This window comes from Myxine glutinosa, chromosome 5, assembly GCF_964187855.1.
Source record: "Myxine glutinosa chromosome 5, kmMyxGlut1.1, whole genome shotgun sequence".
Lineage (NCBI taxonomy): Eukaryota > Metazoa > Chordata > Myxini > Myxiniformes > Myxinidae > Myxine > Myxine glutinosa.
In genome coordinates this window covers 135,862,550-135,873,595 of record NC_136265.1, presented here as the reverse complement: position 1 = coordinate 135,873,595, position 11,046 = coordinate 135,862,550, and the positions used below count along the sequence as shown (strand labels likewise).

General features: G+C 49.6%; 1 protein-coding gene across 2 annotated transcripts in view; it reads left to right on the top strand.

Annotated features, from left to right (window-relative positions):
- The window catches only part of MANEAL (mannosidase endo-alpha like), a 92,171-nt gene that overhangs the window by 1,430 nt on the left and 79,695 nt on the right, over window positions 1-11,046 (top strand). The window lies entirely within an intron of this gene.

Below are 11,046 nucleotides of genomic sequence, written 5' to 3'. Positions count from 1 at the left end.
GCCTCGCCGTGGCGGAAGGGCCACCCGTGGTGGGTGGTCGACGTCCACGTGTGCCGGCTTGAGGCGGTCCACCGCAATCCGGTCCGACCTGCCGCCGATGTCGATGATGAACGACTTGTCGTCCCGTCGCAGCACCCGGAAGGGCCCGTCGTACGGCGGCCGGAGTGGCCCCCGATGTGCGTCGTGACGCACAAAAACATACTCCGCTGTGCGAAGTGCTGGGGGGGGCGTAGGACTGGGGGTCACCGTGGTGGGATGTTGGCACGGGGGCAAACCGTCGGGCGGCCTCCTGGAGGTCCGAGCGCTGGTGAGCTGCGGACCAGGGACTGGTAGCGTCGGGCACGAATTCGCCCGGGACGCGTAGCGCCTGGCCATAGACCAGCTCGGCGGTGAATGCCTGGAGGTCCTCCTTGGGGGCCGTGCGGAGGCACAAAAGGACCCACGGCAGCCGGTCGGCCCAACCGCCGTCTTGAAGGCCGGCCATGAGCGCGGCCTTCATGGAGCGGTGGAATCGCTCGCACAACCCGTTTGCTTGGGGGTGGTAGGCCGTAGTACGGTGGAGCTTGACCCCCAGGTTGCGGGCGACCGCGCCCCACAGCTCGGAGGTGAACTGTGGTCCGCGGTCTGACGAGATGTCCGCCGGTGCGCCGAAGCGGGCGACCCAGGTGGCGATGAAAGCCTGCGCCACGTCGGCGGTGGTGGTGGAGACGAGGGGAACGGCCTCCGGCCACCTGGTGGTCCTGTCCACCATGGTGAGCAGGTGTGTGAACCCCCGTGATGGGGGGAGGGGGCCCACCAGATCCACGTTGACGTGGTCGAAACATCGTTCGGGCACGGTGAAAGGTGCCAGCGGGGCCTGGGTGTGTCGGTGGACCTTGGCCCGTTGGCAGGCCGTGCAGGTGCTGGTCCAATCGCGGACGTCCCGACGAAGGCCGTGCCAGACGAATCGCGCCGACACCAGCTTCTGGGAAGCTTTCCGGCCCGGGTGGGAAAGGCCGTGGAGGGAGGCAAAGATGCGGCGTTGCCAGGTGACGGGCACGATGGGGCGAGGCTGGCCTTGGGAGACGTCGCAGAGCAGGACAGTGTCCGCGAATGGGATGTCGGCCAGGCGGAGGCCCGTGTCCGCCGCCCGGAGGGCTTGCACCGTGGTGTCGGTGGTTTGGTCCGCCGCCATAAGCGCAAAGTCCACGCCCAGGTGGACCGCGTTCGCGCTGGCCCGGGAAAGACAGTCGGCCACGGCGTTGTTTTTGCCGGCGACGTGCCAGATGTCCGTGGTAAACTCCGACACGGCGGAGAGGTGGCGCTGTTGGCGGGCCGACCACGGCTCCGTGACCTTGGCCATGGCGTAAACCAACGGCTTGTGGTCGACGAACGCCGTGAAAGGTCGGCCCTCCAGGAGGTGGCGGAAATGGCGGACGGCCAGGTGTAGACCGAGGAGCTCCCGGTCAAACGTGCTGTATTTGAGCTCGTTCGGCCGGAGCTGCCGGCTGAAAAAAGCGAGTGGCTGCCAAACCCCGTTCACCCATTGCTCATGTACGGCGCCCACCGCGTAGTCGGAGGCATCCGTGGTGAGGGCGATGGGAGCGTTGAGCACCGGGTGAGCGAGCAGTGTTGCGTCGGCGAGGGCCCGCTTTGAGCTTTGGAAGGCCGCATCCATTGCTGCGGACCAGGCGATGTCGTGCTTGGCCGGCTTGCCCCGGAGGGCTTCATAGAGGGGCCGCATGAGTTGAGCAGCGCGGGGCACGAAGCGGTGATAAAAATTCACCATTCCCAGGAATTCCTGCAGGGCCTTTATGGTGCGGGGATGCGGGAACGTGGTGATGGCCTCGACCTTGGTTGGCAGCGGCACGGCCCCGTTCTTGGTGATGTGGTGGCCCAAAAAATCAACGCCCGTCGTGCCGAAGTGGCATTTGGCCGGGTTGACGATGAGGCCGTGCTCGCTGAGGCGCCCGAACAGTGTTCGGAGGTGGAGGAGGTGCTCGGCCCGGGACGTGCTGGCGACGAGGATGTCGTCCAGGTAAACGAAAAGGAACGGCAGGTCACGCAGCACGCCGTCCATCAAGCGCTGGAACGCCTGAGCCGCGTTCTTGAGACCAAACGGCATCCGCAAGAATTCGAATAAGCCGAACGGCGTGATGACTGCCGTTTTAGGGACGTCGGCCGCCCTGACAGGTACCTGGTGATATCCCCGTATGAGATCAATTTTCGAAAAAATGACCCGTCCCGCCAGACGGGCGGAGAAGTCTTGGATATGCGGGATCGGGTACCTGTCGGGGGTGGTAGCGTCATTGAGACGGCGGTAGTCGCCACACGGGCGCCATCCACCCCCCGGCTTTGGCACGATGTGCAGTGGCGAGGCCCACGCGCTATCGGAGCGCCGCACGATGCCGAGGTGCTCCAACGCGTCGAATTCGGCCTTCGCCACGGCGAGCTTGGCTGGGTCGAGGCGGCGGGCCCTGGTGTAGACCGGCGGGCCCGTGGTTGGTATGTGGTGCTCGATCCCATGCCGTACTGCGACGGCCGAAAACGTCGGCCGCGTGAGGGCCGGGAACTCCGTGAGCAGGCGAGCAAACTCGTTCGCCGCCGGGACGGCGCATGCCAGCTCGGTCGGCGCGGAGCTGCTCAATGTGCATACCAGGGAGCTGAAGGTTTCGGCGTTGATTAAACGACGCCGTTGGACGTCCACCAGCAGTCCGTGTGCGCAGAGGAAGTCGGCGCCTAGCAGAGCCATGGGCACGTTTGCGGTTACAAACGTCCAAGCAAAGCGTTGGCCGCCGAAGCAGAGGGTGACGTTGCGCGGGCCGAAGGTGCGGATGGTCGATCCGTTGGCCGCAACCAAGGAGGGGCCGCAAACCGCGGACTGCCTGTCCTGGTCAGAGGCGGGTATGACGCTCAGTTGAGCGCCGGTGTCGCACAGGAAGCGCCGTCCGGACGCTTTATCCGTGATGAACAGTAAGTTGCCCGTGTGGCCGGCGCTCATGGCTGGTAATGAACGCCGGCCCGGCCGTTTCCCGGCCTGCCGAAGGTGCACGGGGGTCGGCATGTCCGGGCCTTCTGTCCGAACCTGGCATGATAGTAACACCACGCTTGGTCAGGTGGAGGCCCCGGTCATCGTGCTGGAGGTGGTCGGCTCGGTGTAGCGGCCGCCAATTGCGTCGGCAGTTCGGTCGTCGACCGTGCCGGGTGCTCGGGCGCCATGGGTGTTGCGTCGGACGGCGGTGGGTCCCATGTCGCCGCTGCGATGCGCTGACCTGTGGCGGAGATCTTGTCGGCTTCTCTGGCAAGGGCCCGGGGATCTGTGATCGTCGTGCTTGCCAGGGCGAGGCGTACCGGGTTAGGCAGCTGACGGAGGAACAGCTCCCGGAACAGGAATGCCGGAGAGTGCTCGCCGAGCAGTGAAAGCATGTAGTCCATTCGCTCGGAAGGGCGCGTGTCGCCGAGCTCGGGCAGGTCGAGCACGCGCCGTGCGCGTTCCGCCGATGGGAGGGCGAAAGCGTCGAGGAGAAGCTTCTTAATCGCGCCGTATTTGTCAGCGGCTGGCGGGCTCTCGAGGAGGCTCAGGGCGCGGGCCGCGGTGGCCGAACCGAGCGCTGCTACCACATGGTGGAAGCGGGTGTCGTCGGCCGTGATGCCTCGCAGGGCGAACAGGGAAGCCGCCTGTGCGAACCAAACCGCCGCGTGAGCCTCCCAGAAGGTAGGCAGTTTAAGGGCGACTGCCATGTCCATGTCGGTAGGTCACCAATGAAGGAGCTGGGGCTCCCACGTCGATCGGAAGAATGGACGCGACAAAAAGCTGGAATTCATCCGAGTTGCTTTAATCAAACCAAACACTCAGGCACTCTCCAAAAGCCCGTTTTTCGGGCAGCAATATATATACATATTATCCCGGAGCGTTTGCCCAGGAAAGGCGAGAGGGGGCGTGGCCCAGCATCCTGGCTGCGGCCTGGCAAGTTGAGGGCGAGCCTGCCCGGGCATGCCCGGGCGTCCCGACCGAGGCCTGGCAAGTTGAGCGCGGGCCTGCCCGGGCGTCCTGGACGAGCCCGGCATGGTGATCGCTCCGCGTCCTTGATAGGTGCAAGGCGATTGTGAAAACCCAGCGGTAGCCGCTACAATACAAACAATTATTTTGCACAAATTTATTTGTCGTGTTTGTGATATCACATTTTTATAAACAATTTAGGTTGAAGATTTAGGTTGAAGACTTAGGTTGAAAAAATATATAAAATTAAAAAAAGAACTCAGCACATACATACAGGAGGGGTAGGTACAGACTGGAAGTTTGGGACAATTACACCTCACCACCACGTAATTCAAAACACCTCATCCCCATGTAATTCAAAACACCTCACCCCCACGTAATTTAAAACACCTCACCACCACGTAATTCAAAACACCTCACCAACACGTAATTTAAAACACCTCACCACCACGTAATTCAAAACGCCTCACCACCATGTAATTCCAAACACCTCACCACCACGTAATTTAAAACACCTCTCCACCACGTAATTCAAAACACCTCACCACCAAGTAATTTAAAACACCTCACCACCGTGTAATTCAAAACACCTCACCACCAAGTAATTTAAAACACCTCACCACCACGTAATTCAAAACACCTCACCACCAAGTAATTCAAAACACCTCACCACCATGTAATTCCAAACACCTCACCACCACGTAATTCAAAACACCTCATCCCCATGTAATTCAAAACACCTCACCCCCACGTAATTTAAAACACCTCACCACCACGTAATTCAAAACAGCTCACCACCACGTAATTTAAAACACCTCACCACCACGTAATTTAAAACACCTCACCACCACGTAATTCAAAACGCCTCACCACCATGTAATTCCAAACACCTCACCACCACGTAATTTAAAACAGCTCTCCACCACGTAATTCAAAACACCTCACCACCAAGTAATTTAAAACACCTCACCACCGCGTAATTCAAAACACCTCACCACCAAGTAATTTAAAACACCTCACCACCACGTAATTCAAAACACCTCACCACCAAGTAATTTAAAACACCTCACCACCACGTAATTTAAAACACCTCACCACCACTTAATTCAAAACACCTCACCACCAAGTAATTTAAAACACCTCACCACCACGTAATTCAAAATGCCTCACCACCACGTAATTCAAAACACCTCACCACCAAGTCATTCAAAACACCTCACCACCAAGTAATTCAAAACGCCTCACCACCACGTAATTCAAAACAGCTCACCACCAAGTCATTCAAAACACCTCACCACCACGTAATTCAAAACACCTCACCACCAAGTAATTTAAAACACCTCACCACCACGTAATTCAAAACACCTCACCAGCACGTAATTCAAAACACCTCACCACCAAGTCATTCAAAACACCTCACCACCACGTAATTCAAAACACCTCACCACCACGTAATTCAAAACACCTCACCACCACGTAATTCAAAACACCTCACCACCAAGTAATTTAAAACACCTCACCACCACATAATTCAAAACACCTCACCACCACGTAATTCAAAACACCTCACCACCAAGTAATTTAAAACACCTCACCACCAAGTAATTCAAAACACCTCACCACCATGTAATTTAAAACACCTCTCCACCACGTAATTCAAAACACCTCACCACCAAGTCATTCAAAACACCTCACCACCAAGTAATTCAAAACACCTCACCACCAAGTAATTTAAAACACCTCACCACCACGTAATTCAAAACACCTCACCACCAAGTCATTCAAAACACCTCACCACCAAGTAATTCAAAACACCTCACCACCAAGTCTATTTAAAACCTCACCACCATGTAATTCAAAACACCTCACCACCAAGTAATTCAAAACGCCTCACCATCAAGTAATTTAAAACACCTCACCACCACGTAATTTAAAAACACCTCACCACCAAGTAATTTAAAACACCTCACCGCCAAGTAATTTAAAACACCTCACCACCACATAATTTAAAAACACCTCACCACCAAGTAATTTAAAACACCTCACCACCACATAATTTAAAAACACCTCACCACCAAGTAATTTAAAACACCTCACCACCATGTAATTCAAAACACCTCACCACCAAGTAATTCAAAACACCTCACCACCAAGTAATTCAAAACACCTCACCACCACATAATTTAAAAACACCTCACCACCAAGTAATTTAAAACACCTCACCACCATGTAATTCAAAACCCCTCACCACCAAGTAATTCAAAACACCTCACCACCAAGTAATTCAAAACACCTCACCACCACATAATTTAAAAACACCTCACCACCAAGTAATTTAAAACACCTCACCACCACGTAATTTAAAACACCTCACCACCATGTAATTCAAAACACCTCACCACCAAGTAATTCAAAACACCTCACCACCAAGTAATTCAAAACACCTCACCACCACATAATTTAAAAACACCTCACCACCAAGTAATTTAAAACACCTCACCACCACGTAATTTAAAAACACCTCACCACCAAGTAATTTAAAACACCTCACCACCGAGTAATTAAAAACACCTCACCACCACGTAATTCAAGACACCTCACCACCACGTAATTCAAAACACCTCACCACCAAGTAATTTAAAACACCTCACCACCACATAATTCAAAACACCTCACCACCAAGTAATTCAAAACACCTCACCACCAAGTAATTCAAAACACCCCACCACCACGTAATTGAAAACACCTCACCACCAAGTAATTTAAAACACCTCACCACCAAGTAATTTAAAACACCTCACCACCAAGTAATTCAAAACACCTCACCACCAAGTAATTCAAAACACCTCACCACCACGTAATTCAAAACACCTCACCACCAAGTAATTTAAAACACCTCACCACCATGTAATTCAAAACACCTCACCACCAAGTAATTCAAAACACCTCACCACCATGTAATTTAAAACACCTCACCACCACCTAATTCAAAACACCTCACCACCAAGTCATTCAAAACACCTCACCACCAAGTAATTCAAAACACCTCACCACCAAGTAATTCAAAACACCTCACCACCAAGTAATTTAAAGCACCTCACCACCACGTAATTTAAAACACCTCACCACTAAGTCATTCAAAACACCTCACCACCAAGTAATTCAAAACACCTCACCACCAAGTAATTTAAAACACCTCACCACCACGTAATTTAAAACACCTCACCACCAAGTAATTTAAAACACCTCACCACCACCTAATTTAAAAACACCTCACCACCAAGTAATTCAAAACACCTCACCACCAAGTCTATTTAAAACCTCACCACCACGTAATTCAAAACACCTCACCACCAAGTCATTCAAAACACCTCACCACCAAGTAATTCAAAATGCCTCACCACCACGTAATTCAAAACACCTCACCACCAAGTCATTCAAAACACCTCACCACCACGTAATTCAAAACACCTCACCACCAAGTAATTTAAAACACCTCACCACCACGTAATTCAAAACACCTCACCACCACGTAATTCAAAACACCTCACCACCAAGTCATTCAAAACACCTCACCACCACGTAATTCAAAACACCTCACCACCACGTAATTCAAAACACCTCACCACCACGTAATTCAAAACACCTCACCACCAAGTAATTTAAAACACCTCACCACCAAGTAATTTAAAACACCTCACCACCACGTAATTCAAAACACCTCACCACCAAGTAATTCAAAACACCTCACCACCATGTAATTCCAAACACCTCACCACCACGTAATTCAAAACACCTCATCCCCATGTAATTCAAAACACCTCACCCCCACGTAATTTAAAACACCTCACCACCACGTAATTCAAAACAGCTCACCACCACGTAATTTAAAACACCTCACCACCACGTAATTTAAAACACCTCACCACCACGTAATTCAAAACGCCTCACCACCATGTAATTCCAAACACCTCACCACCACGTAATTTAAAACACCTCTCCACCACGTAATTCAAAACACCTCACCACCAAGTAATTTAAAACACCTCACCACCGCGTAATTCAAAACACCTCACCACCAAGTAATTTAAAACACCTCACCACCACGTAATTCAAAACACCTCACCACCAAGTAATTTAAAACACCTCACCACCACGTAATTTAAAACACCTCACCACCACTTAATTCAAAACACCTCACCACCAAGTAATTTAAAACACCTCACCACCACGTAATTCAAAATGCCTCACCACCACGTAATTCAAAACACCTCACCACCAAGTCATTCAAAACACCTCACCACCAAGTAATTCAAAACGCCTCACCACCACGTAATTCAAAACAGCTCACCACCAAGTCATTCAAAACACCTCACCACCACGTAATTCAAAACACCTCACCACCAAGTAATTTAAAACACCTCACCACCACGTAATTCAAAACACCTCACCAGCACGTAATTCAAAACACCTCACCACCAAGTCATTCAAAACACCTCACCACCACGTAATTCAAAACACCTCACCACCACGTAATTCAAAACACCTCACCACCACGTAATTCAAAACACCTCACCACCAAGTAATTTAAAACACCTCACCACCACATAATTCAAAACACCTCACCACCACGTAATTCAAAACACCTCACCACCAAGTAATTTAAAACACCTCACCACCAAGTAATTCAAAACACCTCACCACCATGTAATTTAAAACACCTCTCCACCACGTAATTCAAAACACCTCACCACCAAGTCATTCAAAACACCTCACCACCAAGTAATTCAAAACACCTCACCACCAAGTAATTTAAAACACCTCACCACCACGTAATTCAAAACACCTCACCACCAAGTCATTCAAAACACCTCACCACCAAGTAATTCAAAACACCTCACCACCAAGTCTATTTAAAACCTCACCACCATGTAATTCAAAACACCTCACCACCAAGTAATTCAAAACGCCTCACCATCAAGTAATTTAAAACACCTCACCACCACGTAATTTAAAAACACCTCACCACCAAGTAATTTAAAACACCTCACCGCCAAGTAATTTAAAACACCTCACCACCACATAATTTAAAAACACCTCACCACCAAGTAATTTAAAACACCTCACCACCACATAATTTAAAAACACCTCACCACCAAGTAATTTAAAACACCTCACCACCATGTAATTCAAAACACCTCACCACCAAGTAATTCAAAACACCTCACCACCAAGTAATTCAAAACACCTCACCACCACATAATTTAAAAACACCTCACCACCAAGTAATTTAAAACACCTCACCACCATGTAATTCAAAACCCCTCACCACCAAGTAATTCAAAACACCTCACCACCAAGTAATTCAAAACACCTCACCACCACATAATTTAAAAACACCTCACCACCAAGTAATTTAAAACACCTCACCACCACGTAATTTAAAACACCTCACCACCATGTAATTCAAAACACCTCACCACCAAGTAATTCAAAACACCTCACCACCAAGTAATTCAAAACACCTCACCACCACATAATTTAAAAACACCTCACCACCAAGTAATTTAAAACACCTCACCACCACGTAATTTAAAAACACCTCACCACCAAGTAATTTAAAACACCTCACCACCGAGTAATTAAAAACACCTCACCACCACGTAATTCAAGACACCTCACCACCACGTAATTCAAAACACCTCACCACCAAGTAATTTAAAACACCTCACCACCACATAATTCAAAACACCTCACCACCAAGTAATTCAAAACACCTCACCACCAAGTAATTCAAAACACCCCACCACCACGTAATTGAAAACACCTCACCACCAAGTAATTTAAAACACCTCACCACCAAGTAATTTAAAACACCTCACCACCAAGTAATTCAAAACACCTCACCACCAAGTAATTCAAAACACCTCACCACCACGTAATTCAAAACACCTCACCACCAAGTAATTTAAAACACCTCACCACCATGTAATTCAAAACACCTCACCACCAAGTAATTCAAAACACCTCACCACCATGTAATTTAAAACACCTCACCACCACCTAATTCAAAACACCTCACCACCAAGTCATTCAAAACACCTCACCACCAAGTAATTCAAAACACCTCACCACCAAGTAATTCAAAACACCTCACCACCAAGTAATTTAAAGCACCTCACCACCACGTAATTTAAAACACCTCACCACTAAGTCATTCAAAACACCTCACCACCAAGTAATTCAAAACACCTCACCACCAAGTAATTTAAAACACCTCACCACCACGTAATTTAAAACACCTCACCACCAAGTAATTTAAAACACCTCACCACCACCTAATTTAAAAACACCTCACCACCAAGTAATTCAAAACACCTCACCACCAAGTCTATTTAAAACCTCACCACCACGTAATTCAAAACACCTCACCACCAAGTCATTCAAAACACCTCACCACCAAGTAATTCAAAATGCCTCACCACCACGTAATTCAAAACACCTCACCACCAAGTCATTCAAAACACCTCACCACCACGTAATTCAAAACACCTCACCACCAAGTAATTTAAAACACCTCACCACCACGTAATTCAAAACACCTCACCACCACGTAATTCAAAACACCTCACCACCAAGTCATTCAAAACACCTCACCACCACGTAATTCAAAACACCTCACCACCACGTAATTCAAAACACCTCACCACCACGTAATTCAAAACACCTCACCACCAAGTAATTTAAAACACCTCACCACCACATAATTCAAAACACCTCACCACCAAGTAATTCAAAACACCTCACCACCACGTAATTCAAAACACCTCACCACCAAGTAATTTGAAACACCTCACCACCAAGTAATTCAAAACACCTCACCACCATGTAATTTAAAACACCTCTCCACCACGTAATTCAAAACACCTCACCACCAAGTAATTCAAAACACCTCACCACCAAGTAATTTAAAACACCTCACCACCACATAATTCAAAACACCTCACCACCAAGTCATTCAAAACACCTCACCACCAAGTAATTCAAAACACCTCACCACCAAGTCG